Source organism: Mastigoproctus giganteus, chromosome 5, assembly GCF_048544385.1.
Source record: "Mastigoproctus giganteus isolate SK-2022 chromosome 5, ASM4854438v1, whole genome shotgun sequence".
In the NCBI taxonomy this organism is placed as follows: Eukaryota; Metazoa; Arthropoda; class Arachnida; order Uropygi; family Thelyphonidae; genus Mastigoproctus; species Mastigoproctus giganteus.
Window position 1 is genome coordinate 182,599,477 of NC_143579.1, and position 12,851 is coordinate 182,612,327.

At 37.2% G+C, this 12,851-nt stretch overlaps 1 protein-coding gene across 1 annotated transcript in view; it reads left to right on the plus strand.

Annotated features, from left to right (window-relative positions):
- Positions 1-12,851, plus strand: part of Nup107 (nuclear pore complex protein Nup107) — a 446,410-nt gene that overhangs the window by 39,731 nt on the left and 393,828 nt on the right. The gene's annotated exons all lie outside the window — the stretch shown is intronic.

Consider the following 12,851-nt stretch of genomic DNA (forward strand, 5'->3'; position numbering starts at 1 on the left):
AGCCTTTCTTCATAAGAAGAACCCCTTTGTTCCCTTCACCAGTCCTGTTGCCCTTCTCTGTACTCATTCTAGCAACTATACATCCTTCCTAAAACGAGGTTTCCAGACTGTATGCATCAAGGTGTGGCCTGACCATTGCCTTATACAAAGGGATAATCACCTCCTTTTCTCTGCTAGCAAAATTCTTATATATCATTGACAAGACCCTATGACCTACTCTGGCACCTGTCTGCACTGCTCAGAAAACTTCATATCTGACTGCACAATAACCCAAGGTATCTTTCCTTCGCCACTACACTGAGTGTAGTACCACATAGTTGGTACATTTCTCTGGAGTTACTGCTACCCATATGCAGTACTTTGCATTTGTCAATGTTAAACTTCAGTTGCCACTTCTCAGCCCATCTGCCAAACTTTTCCAGATCCTGTTGCAGCAGCATACTGTTATAACAACCGTGCCAACCTTTGTATCATCTGAAAACTTTGACATTTAGCTTGATATACCTTCAACAGTATCATTGATAAATATACAAAACAACAATGGGCCCAACACCGAACCCTGAGGGACACCACTAATAACATTGGTCCAAGTAGAGCAGTACCCATTGATTACCACTCTGTCTTCTCCCTCTGAACCAACCTTTTATTCATTGTAGCAACTTTCCCTTAATGCCATACTGCTCCAATTTGTACAGTAGTCTTCCATGTGCAACAGTATCAAAAGCTTTCCTGAAATCTAAGTACAGGTAACCCTTGTATAACATGGTAGTTTGGTTACTACAAAATCTCGTGTAATGCAAAACCGTGTTATATGGGAATAAGAACTAGTACAAAAAGGGAGGGGTTACATTCCAAAAGCTAATAAAAATACACCATTTTTTTATAACTGTTGGAAACTTAATTTTTATAATAGTAATAACTAAATATTTTAACTTTATTTTTATAATAGTAACTTAAATAGTAATAACTGAACAAACATCTTATCTTACAAACTGTGATATGTATGTATCAGATAATGTACGTTCATTTAATTTTTTCCCTCTTCATCGCTGCTAAGCACAATCAAAAGAGAACGTTTTGTCTGTTGCAGAATATCACTTTCTGAGCTTTCTTCTGCAGCATCTATATTTCTTGTATCTTTTGCTTTCTTATAGAAATCAGTAATCTGTGTTTGTTTGCTTTTGCTTGATAGATCTTTGTAAATTTCTTGGTATGGAGCTAAACATTTTTGAAGCTCCCTTTTGAGCTTTGTGCTCCTTTCAGTAGAAGGATCTGCATTCGAAAAATAAGATTCTTATTGCTCGGCTAAGTTTGTCTTTCCACTGTATAATTTGGAACTTCAGAATTTTCCACTGCCCTATCATCCTCTGAAATGATTTGGTTTACCTCTGATGCCATTTCCACCATATCCGTTTCGCCAGCCTCTTTTCTACCAGTAATTCTTGAACGTCTTCAGTAGTCATAACATCAAAACCTTTCCCTCCTACTGACTTAGCAAGTTCTACTATCGCACCGATTCAGTTTTCTTCTGATTCGACCATATTTCCCGAATGAACTGACTCTGGCCATACATTTTTCCAACATGCATTTAATGTTGCCGGTTTTACTTTTGAGACATAAAGCTATGATTCCGATACAGTCCACAATTGAAAAATGTTTCCATGCCTCCATCACTTCAACAGATTCGGAATCAATTTTTTCCCAAATCCATTGTAACGATTTTCTAATGTAATAAGTTTTAAAGGTAGATATAATGCCTTGATCTATTGGCTGAATTAAAGAAGTTGTATTAGGTGGTAGAAATTTACTTCAATGTTTAGATGACAAACCTTTTGGATGGCCTGATGAGTTATCCAATAATAATAAAACTTGGAAATCTTGATTTTTCTGGTTTAATAAATAACAAAGAAAATGGCATGTGCAAGTTGCAATAAACACAGTACGCACAAGTGAGATACGGAGTAATGATTTTCTGAAAATTTGTTTTTTATATGATTGAATATTTCATGGAAGGGAAAACACGTTTCACCATAATAACATGAAAACCCACAGAATTCCAGCTATTGGTATTATCACAAATGCAATAAGATAGAGTTTACTACCTGATTATAATTGATTGCACTAACAGAAAAGCCCAATAAACAGGAAACTGCTAATTGTTTTATTGTAGTGACTTCCAGAAATGTGCTTTAAAAAAATATCACAAAAGCAATAACAACTAGTGAGTCAACAGCAGGGAGTCACAAAAAGGAATGGAAACGTTGAAAATGACATCTAACATAATAACAAGGTATTCCCAGCACAAAAGCTCAAAAATACAGTGTTATGCAAGATTTCCTGCAATTCTCAAGCTGTGTTAGAGCAAAACCTTATTTTAGAAGTACCATGTTGTGTGAGGATAGCCGCAATTTATCAATTGTGTTAGAGCAAAACCGTGTTGTAGAAGTACCTTGTTATACAGGGGTTGCCTTTATGTGATATCAAAATTATTTTTTGCATCCAGCTCGTTTGTGACCACATCATAGTATCCAATCAAATTGGTCAGACAAGACTTCCCCTTGACAAACCCATGTTGTGTCTGAATTACTGCTGTCTTGTCTAGATGATCATGCAATGCTTCTTTAACCAGTGATTCCATTATTTTCCCTGTAACAAACTAACAGGTCTGTAATTACTTGTCACCGTTTGATCCCTCTTTGTGAATTGGAGATACATTTGCACATCTCCAGTCCGTGGGGACTTCCCCCGAATGCTAGGATGCTCTCATAATTATGGCTAAGTGTTTGCTTACTTCCTTTAATATAACTGCATAGATCCCATCGACCCAAGGTTCCTTTCTTATGTTTAACTTCAACAATTTCTCTTCCACTTTGCTCAGTTATTAAAAAATCATTTACTCCCTATTAGTTTGATAAAAATCTGGTCCTCTCCTCAAATAACTCCTCGTGTGTGAATGTAGATGCAAAATACTCATTTAATTAGGCAACTATTTGAGAATGATCATCTACAGTTAAAACATTGATATCAAATGAACCAATCTGATTCATCCCCTTCCTTTTAGAGATAAGTAAAGAAGTCTTTGCTGTTTTTCGTTTCATCCTTCGCCAAAGATTTTTTGTAATCTGCCTTCGCTTGCCTAACCTCCCTTGTGATTTGATTACAGACTAGCTTGTATCTACCATAGACTTTTTTTGTCACCTGACAATTTATGTGCATCCCATCCGTTTTTCTTCTCTGCCACGAGTCTCATTAGTTCACCCGACATCCATTTGGGCCTAAACCTAGAGCAGTATTTCTTAGTTGGAACAAAAAGCCTAGTAACTTCCTTAAATGTTTCCCATTTAGAATTTGCTGTTGGTAACATCATCAATTGGTCCCACTGTATACAACCTAAAAAATTTCTGAGACCACTGTAGTCACCTTTATGAAAGCAAAAGTCCTTCCCTTTACTCCTGGTGGTAGTTGGTAGTTATATCTTTAAGTAAATCCCACATCAGTACACTGTGATCACTGCCATCTAGTGGTTCCTTTATCTGTAAATTCTTAATGCATGAATAACCACTGCTCATAATCAGATGAAGAGTGTTACTCCCTCTTGGTGCTTCTGTAATATGGTGCTGTAGAAAACAATCATCCAATAAATCCCCAAAAGCCTTGCTAGTGTGTGAGTAACCAACCCACAAGTTCCAGTCTATATCTGGGAAGTTAAAATCCCCCATTATAACACACTGATTTTCTGGCCCACTCTATTTCTCCGTATAATTGTTCATTGTACTCATCAGAGTCATCAGGCCTATAAATAAACTCCTACCCTGATTTTTGCTTTCCCAGTGCTTAGCATTAGTAGAGGCATATGATGCAAGAAAGCAAGCTTATGCAGCATCAGCCAAAAAAAAAAAAAAACATTTCCATTTCACCCCTCCGTTCGTTCGAAATACCTGTCCAGCTGAGCCTTAAATTTATTTAGGCTACCAACTTCCACAACAAGGGATGGAAGTCTGTTCCATCAACCAACTACCTGCTGGCTAAATGCAAATTTCCGCACATCTATCCTACATCTGTCTTTCTCAATCTGAATTTATGCCCTCTCAGGTGATTATTCTGAGCAAGAGGAAGAATCCCATCGGCATTGAGCCTGCTCAAACCATTCAAAGCTTTATACACCTCTATCAGATCACCTTGCCGGTGCCTAGTCTCCAGACACTGTAATTTGCAAAATTTAAGCCTTTCTTCGTAAGAGCAACCCTTTGTTCCATTCACTAATTTTGTTGCCCTTCTCTGTACTCGTTCCAACAGCTCTACATCCTTGAAATGAGGCCTCCAGACCTGTATACAGTACTCAAGGTGTGGCCTGATCATTGCCTTATACAAGGGAATAATCACCTCCTTATCCCTGCTAGAAAAATTCCTGTATATCATTGACAAGACACCATGAGCTACTCTTGCAGCCCGTCTGTACTGCTCAGAGAATTTCATATCTGCCTGCACAATTACCTCCATTTCCTTTTCATTGTCTACCACTGTTAGTTTTAGTACCACAGAGTTGATACGTTGCTCTGGGGTTGCTGTTTCCCCATATGTAGTACTTTACATTTGTCAATGTTAAACTTCATTTGCCACCTCTCAGCTCATCTGCTGAACTTTTCCAGATCCTGTTGCAGCAGCATAGCGTCAGTAGTGTCCTTAACAACCCTGCCAACCTTTGTATCGTCTGCAAACTTGGATGCACCAAACCTTATGTCACACCAAACTGACTCAACAGTGCACTGTCTATCTATGTCATCTGGATGCACTTCCTTAGATTTTTGCAAAGTAACCTAAGCAACTACGTCACTACAATTTTTACTGTTATCCAGTATGGGACATGGTTTTGGCGTATTATAGCCCTAGTTGCTGATGCACCATTAAAACCTAAACAAACAAACCTTAGATTTTGTGTTTCTTACCTAACAGCATAACCCCTCCTCCTTTCCTATCCTCTCTATCCTTTCTGTACACATTGTACTCCCCAGATTCCAATTCTGCCTCCCTTATATCCTAGTGGAACCACGTCTCTGATATCCCAACAATATTTGCCTTGGATGTCTTAACTAGCACTTCAAATTCATCAAATTTATTTACTATACTCCTAGCATTGGTCTACATGCATCTGTTCTTAATCTTAGTTACTCTAACACAGCCCATGTATTTACTTGTTTCATGACCTTCTGCAGTTCCTGAAATCCCCAGCAACTGGCTTTCCGGGCTGCTGCTCATTCTAATAGAAGCAGTGCAAGAATCAATTCCACCTCTGCCTCCAGCTACTGTTAATCTATTCGTTTGTGATTCCCCCAAGCTAGCAGTTTTCTGACCCACCTAACATTGCCTTGATAGCATCAGCAAATATTCTTGCACCCCTTCTATTTGATTGTATCCCATCCTTGTAGAAGCAGTCTCTCCTGTTAACAAGCACAGACCACACTGAGAAAAATTCTACCCCATGAGCGCTGCGCAATCTCTCCAGGGCCGAATTGATTGACAAAGCTCTCATCATATACTCCCTCCTATCGTATCTGGTCAGGATTTCAGACACTTTTAAATTTAACCCTAAATTTCAACTTTTTTCACCATTGACCTGTACTTGCTTAGTAAATCTGCAGATCTCCTACACTTAATGTCATTAGTGCCCACATGTACAATGATATCACTTTTGTGCCCTTAAAAGATGTCTGCTCTACTACGTCATCAACTTTTGCCTCTGGCAGACATACCCTGGTCCTATTCCACCTATCCTTTTTTGCACAATATGTTTCCTGTTTCTGGCAATTAAGTCACCAACAATAACTAGCTCCTGTGGGAGCTAGTTATTTTAAACAATCTGTGAGTAGCAAACAATATGCAAGTTTTGTTTTGATTTGTTTAAGCAGTTATATGAATATGTTGTTTCCTCAGTAAATGAAACATAATGGGATTAACTAAAACTTTTAATTTAACTTTAGTTTAATTATTATTGTTTAATTTTTGAAATTATATTTATATATAGTTTGCCTTAACTCATCAATTTTTATATAGCTTGATTTTGAACCCTTCTTAGATTATATGTCTAATGCCTCTGCATTAGTTTCTGTTGTAAGTGATAGCGTTAAATCCATCCTCATATGATGTATGTTTTTTAACACCATTGTTCATTTTAAGTTTGCATCACAGGTCTGTCTAAAGTCTTATATGTTCCTTGCTTCCCCCTCTTCTTCTAACAGGAGAAGAATAATATAAATATAACAGAATAATGTGACATAAACATCTTGCCCATTTTAAGTTGAATTTATTGTGTGTTCTGCTACATGTTTTTCAAGTAGAGTTGTAATAACAATTTGATATTACAATTCTGATATAAATTCAAGTTGTAGCCTTTACTATCCTACAGTTACTCTGAGGATGGCAGTAGGTGGTCATTGTCCAAACCATCAGTGATAATAAATTATTGCTTGCCTACTTAATGTAATGTAATTTTGCATTCCTTCCTATTTAATGTTAGTTTAGTACTTACACAAAGTGCTTTGAATAATAGTCTAAAAATTTAGAGAGAAAGTGTAGCTTAAATGTACTGGCATCCAGCTTTTGTAATGAAAATTTTGTCTGACTTGTACTCAATCCCATCTGCTCAGTAAGTTGAAGAGATGGGCTGAGAGGTGGCAAATGAAGTTTAACATGACAAATGTAAAGTATTACATATGGGAAGCAGTAACCCTAGAGTAACGTATCAACTCTGTGGTACTACACTGACATTGGTAGAGAATCAGAAGGATCTCGGGGTAATTATGCAGGCAGATATGAAGTTTTCTGAGCAGTACAGACGGTCTGCAAGAGTAGCTCATGGTGTCTTGTCAATGATATACAGGAATTTTTCTAACAGGGATGAGGAAATGATTATCCCCTTGTATCCCCTTGGGTGGTTGAGGGGGAGAAGACAGAGAGTGGCAATCAATGGACACTGCTCATCGTGGACTAATGTTATTAGTGGAGTCCCTCAGGGTTCAGTATTGGGGCCTTTATTGTTTTCTGTATTTATAAATGATATTGATGATGGTATATCAGGCTTAATGTCCAAGTTTGCAGACGATACAAAGGTTGGCAGGGTTGTCAAGGACACTACTGACACTATGCTGCTGCAACAGGATTTGGAAAGGTTGAGCAGATGGGCTTCGAGGTGGCAAATGAAGTTTAACATTGACAAATGTAAAGTACTACATATGGGAAACAGCAACCCCAGAGCAACGTATCAACTCTGTGGTACTACACTGACAGTGGTAGAGAATGAAAGGGACCTGGGGGTGGTGGTGCAGGCAGATATGAAGTTCTCTGAGCAGTGCAGACGAGCTGCAAGAGTAGCTCATGGTGTATTGTCAATGATATATAGAAATTTTTCTAGCAGGGATAAGGAGGTGATTATTCCCTTGTATAAGGCAATGGTCAGGCCACACCTAGAGTACTGTATACAGGCCTGGAGGCCTCATTTCAGGAAGGATGTAGAGCTGCTGGAACGAGTACAGAGAAGGGCAACTAGATTGGTGAATGGGACAAAGGGGTTCTCTTACGAAGAAAGGCTTAAGTTTTGCAAATTACAGTGTCTGGAAACTAGGCACCAGCGGGGTGATCTGATAGAGGTGTACAAAGCCTTGAATGGTTTGAGCATGCTCAATGCTGATGGGATTCTTCCTCTAGCTCAGAAAAATCACCTGAGAGGGCATAAATTCAAATTGAGGAAAGACAGATGTAGGATAGATGTGCGGAAATTTGCCTTTAGCCAGCGGGTGGTTGGTGGGTGGAACAGACTTCCATCCCTTGTCGTGGAAGTTGATAGCCTAAATAAGTTTAAGGCTCAGCTGGACAGGTATTTCGAACGAACAGAGGGGTGAAGTGGAAGTGGTTATTTTTATTTATTTATGTTACTTTTTTTTTTTTTTTTTTTTTTTTTTGGCTGATGCTGCATAAGCTTGCTTTCTTGCATCAAATGCCTCTACTAATGCTAATGCTAATGCTAATGCTAATAAAGCAATGGTCAGGCCACACATTGAGTACTCTTTTTACAGGTTTGGAGGCCTCATTTTAAGAAGGATGTAGAGCTGTTGGAATGAGTACAGAGAAGGGCAACAAGATTAATGAATAGAACGAAGGGTTGCTCTTACGAAGAAAGGCTAAAGTTTTGCAGATTACAGTGTCTGGAGACTAGGCACTTATGAGGTGATCTGATTGAGATGTATAAAGCCTTGATTGGTTTTTGGTTTGAGCATGCTAAATGCTGATGGGATTCTTCCTCATGCTCAGAATAATCACCTGAGAGGGCATAAATTCAAATTGAGGAAAGACAGTTGTAGGATAGATGTGTGGAAGTTTGCCTTTAGCCAGCAGGTAGTTGATTGATGGAACAGACTTCCATCTTTTGTTGTGAAAGTTGATAGCCTAAATAAATTTAAGGCTGATCTGGACAGGTATTTGGAATGAACGGAGGGGTGAAATGGGAGCGGGGTTTTTTTTTTTTTGGCTGATGCTGCAAAAGCTCGCTTTCTTGCATCGTATGCCTCTTCTAATGCTAATACTGAAAATATGCACAGTATAAAGTAAAATATATGCATTTTGTTTTCAACTAAATGAGTTCATCAGTTTTGGGAATTTTAATATTACAAAATTTGAATTTTTGTACCGAATAGAAACTACACATAAGCTCAAATTCAATCATGTCACCTCATAGGTGCCTAGACTTCTTGCATAAAATTTCTTTATGATGCTGGAGCATTATGTGATTGATTTTGAAGGAATCAGGTGTGTTAAGCAGTTTCCATTAAATAATGTTCATTCAGTTATTTCGTCCTTGATCAGTAGATAAAGTGAATTAAAAGATTTACCCACACACTGATCACTGAATTGTGACCACTCCTTCCATGGGGTGGTCACAATTTCGATATGATTGGATGCCTGAAATGTAATGCATTATGCACATTAACTAAGTTGTTTTATTGGTGTTCACTTACTTCAATAATGAATGTTAATAACTTGTCAGGACAACCTTTGTATTAGGTATATGGTCACAATCAAGTAATCACTGAGTGTGATATAAGAAATAAACTATGAGCTGACACAATTTGGCTTTAGTAGCCCTTGTGTTATTAAAATTAATAACAACAGCATCACTGAGTGTATATATTGGCATTAGCTTTAGTAGAGGCATATGACATAAGAAAGCAAGCTTATAAAGCATTAGCCAAAAAAAAAGAAAAAAGAAAGAGGACTTCCCATTTCATCCATCCGTATGCTCCAAAAGTGTTTTTTCCAGTTTCTCCTTGAATTTATTTAAGCTATCAACCTCCACAACAACAGATGGAAGCCTTTTCCAGCAGTCAACCACCTGCTGGCTAAAGGCAAATTACCGCACATCTATTCTACAAGATGTAAGTCAAAAGTTTCTGGACTGTCTAGAAACTTTTGGCTTACATCTTGTAGTTTCTGGAACGCTAATCACATCTAGTATAATAGTGTGCTGTTAGATACTGATACCACTGAATGAAATTCATTGCGAGTCAGTGCGGTGAAACTCTATGCTAACTCACAGTGAGTTCGCAATCTTACTTGGCTCAGCTGTTGTTGAGCCAAATGTGATGGTGAACGTTAAGAAACAGTGAAACAGTGAATTTGCATCAAATTTTGTCATAAACTTGGGAAAACAACTTTGGAGACTTAAAAAATTCTTAAAAACAAATGTTTGGTGGTGATAATGCTATGGGTAGAACAAACTTTTCAGTGGTATTCACATTTCCATGATGCTCAAAATCCTCAACTTCCACTGACAATTTTGAGCACCTAGGAAATCTGAAAATGCAAATATATATTCATACACCTTATCAAAATGTTCAGTGGAAGTTGAGGATTTTGAAATGGTGTATGACTAATGATATTCGTGACATTTCTAGGATAATTGTATATGGTACTAATGCATTTTAACTGAAAATTTAAATACGAAGTAGATTGCTGCAAAATTTGTGCACTATTTGCTGAGTGATGAACAGAAACAGAACTGGCTTTCTGTGTGCAGGGACCTGCAAGCACAATCCAGAAAGGAGAGAAACTTACTTTCCAAGGTCATAGCAGGATGAAAGCCAGAGATATGCTTATGACCCAGAAACAAAACAGCAGTCCTCCCAGTGGAAAGGTCCATCTCTATGTCAAAAAAAGGTAAGCCAGGGCAGATCAAATGTCAGGAGTATGCTGATTGTTTTCTTTGACATTGAGGGAATTGTCCATCAGGAATTCTTCTGCCATGCCAAACTAAATCATCAGGGTCTTAAGGCATTTGAAGAAGGATGTCAGGAGAAAATGCCCACACAATCCATGTACTCAGGATTGGTTCTTACATCGTGACAAGGCTCCAGTCCAACACAGTTTTGTTGGTTCTACTGACCTGACCCCTTGTGACTTCTTCCTGTTCTCCAAACTGAAAGTCAAGTTAAAAGGATGAAGATTCAGAGACATTAGAGATTCAAGGTGAATCACAGAAAGTGCTGACCATCATTAAACAGGAGCTTCAGAGATGCTTCAAACAGTGGGAGAAATGCTAGGATCAGTGTATGAACTCTGGAGCGGTCTACTTTGAATGGGACAACACCAACAGGTAACTGACATAAATCTAAATTAATTTTATTGTCCCAGTCTGGAAAATTTTTGCTTGCATCTACACATATATATATATATAGTTTTTTTTTTTTTTTCCTAATGTCACTAATGATAGACTTACCAACATCATATTCATCCTCCAATTTGGTTTCAGCTTTTCCTTAGTCAATCTGCTTTAAAGTCTCATACTTTATTGACATAAGTAAGGTTTTTGTCCTTCCTCTTACAAAGCTGCTATAGGACATAATAAACAGTGAACAATTTCAGGGATATGCTTATCACAGTCAGATTTTAATATTAGTGTTATATTGTTTCCAACTCTTCAGGTTTATGATAGAGAATCTCCATTCTCCATTTTTTTGCAAAACCCTGTTTTTCTTCGTATTTTTCTTTTCACAAAAAAGAAATTAAATAACAAAACTAAGTTAAAATTGGATTTTTTTAAATTTTATCACCTTCAAATTTAACAAGCAACTATATACAATTCAACAATTCCTTTTGGATGTTAAAAGGTATACCTTAAAAAGACAAACTGCTGTATGTTCTGTGAAAATCTGCCTTAAAAAGGCAGATTTTCACAGAACATACAGCAGCTGAGCTGCAAAAACAGGAAATTGAGTGGTCTAGATCACGCAACAGTAGCCCAGACAAGCAAGCACTGATTATGATGAACATGTTAATAGAAACATCAAACCTGTCAATCCCATGGAAAAAACTGAGGAAGCAGGTAGTCCCCTGGTGGTACCCTGAACTGACTATTCTCAGGAGAAGGGTGCACCAGGCAAGGAGAAACTTTCAAAGAGCCAGAACACCTTGACCACAAAATGATGTGGATGCACTGAGAGATTCATATAGAACTCTCAGAAATCAGTGTACAGCCCTCATTAGAAACAAGAAAAAAGAATTCCTAGAGGCACTTTGTGGGAACTACTGGAAACAATGACCTTTGGGGAGTTGTCTAAGGATAGTGACTGACAAATTGCCAAGTGGAGATGTTATAGAAACTGTCAAATCAGGTGGAACCCTAACCTTGTGTTGGGCAGAATCTGTTATTAACATGTTAGACAGTATTATCCAGACTGAGGCTGAGGAGTACTCCCCTGCCCAGATTGACATCATGAAAGAAAATCCTGATTATGACAATGCTAATGTAGATCCTCTGTTTACTATAGAACAGGGGTGGCCAACAAATTGATTGCGATCTACCAGTCGATCGTGGCTTTAATTTTGGTCGATTACGACGGATTTTAAATATATATAAAAAATAGATTAGTCAAAATCTAAATGTTGTTATTATTATTATTATGTGCCCCACTGCATAATTACTTAATATTACTTAATATTAAGTAATTATCCAGTTATTAATATTAAGCTTAGTTAATATTAATAACTGGATAGTGCTTATACCTTAATTTAATACCCTTTGATTTAAAATGACTACTACGAAAAAGTGTAAAACGTATCATTTTCATCAAGAGTAGCAACTAGAATACTTTTTTGTAATGATAAAAGAAAAATGTTGTTTGATTTGCAATGCTTCCATGGTTATACCCAATAAAGGAAATTTTGAAAGGCACTTCAACGCACTCCATGGTAAATTCCAATTGGATTTTCCACCTTAGAAAAAAATAAATTAAAAGATCTTAAATTCAGATTATTCGCAGAACAAAATTTCTTCATGACACCTAATTTACAATCTAAAGCAGTAACTGTAGCATCATTTAAAGTGAGTCATGTTGTAAAAATATTCAAACCATTTTCTGATGGTCAATTCATCAAAGACATTTTTAGAAATAACAGATTCTCTTTTTGAAAATTTTAAGAACAAAAACGAAATTAAAAGTGCTCTTCAAGATCTGCAATTGTCTTGAAATACTGTGATGCAAACCATTGAAAAAATTAGTAAAAATGTGAGCAAACAATTGCGTGCTCATATTACTGATTGTGTGTCCTTTTCTTTACAACTGGGTGAATCTACGGACGTCAGTGATACAGCTCAGTTGCTTATTTTTATTCGTATGGTTTTTGATGATTCTGCCACTAGAGAAGAACTGCTGGGTATGGTTTCGTTAAAAGAAAGAACTAGAGGTCTTGATATATTTAACGCATACAAAAATTTTATTGAAAAAAAATTAAATTACCACTATTTAAGATCGTATCAATAACAACAGATGGAACTAAAGCAATGACAGGGCATCTTAATGGAT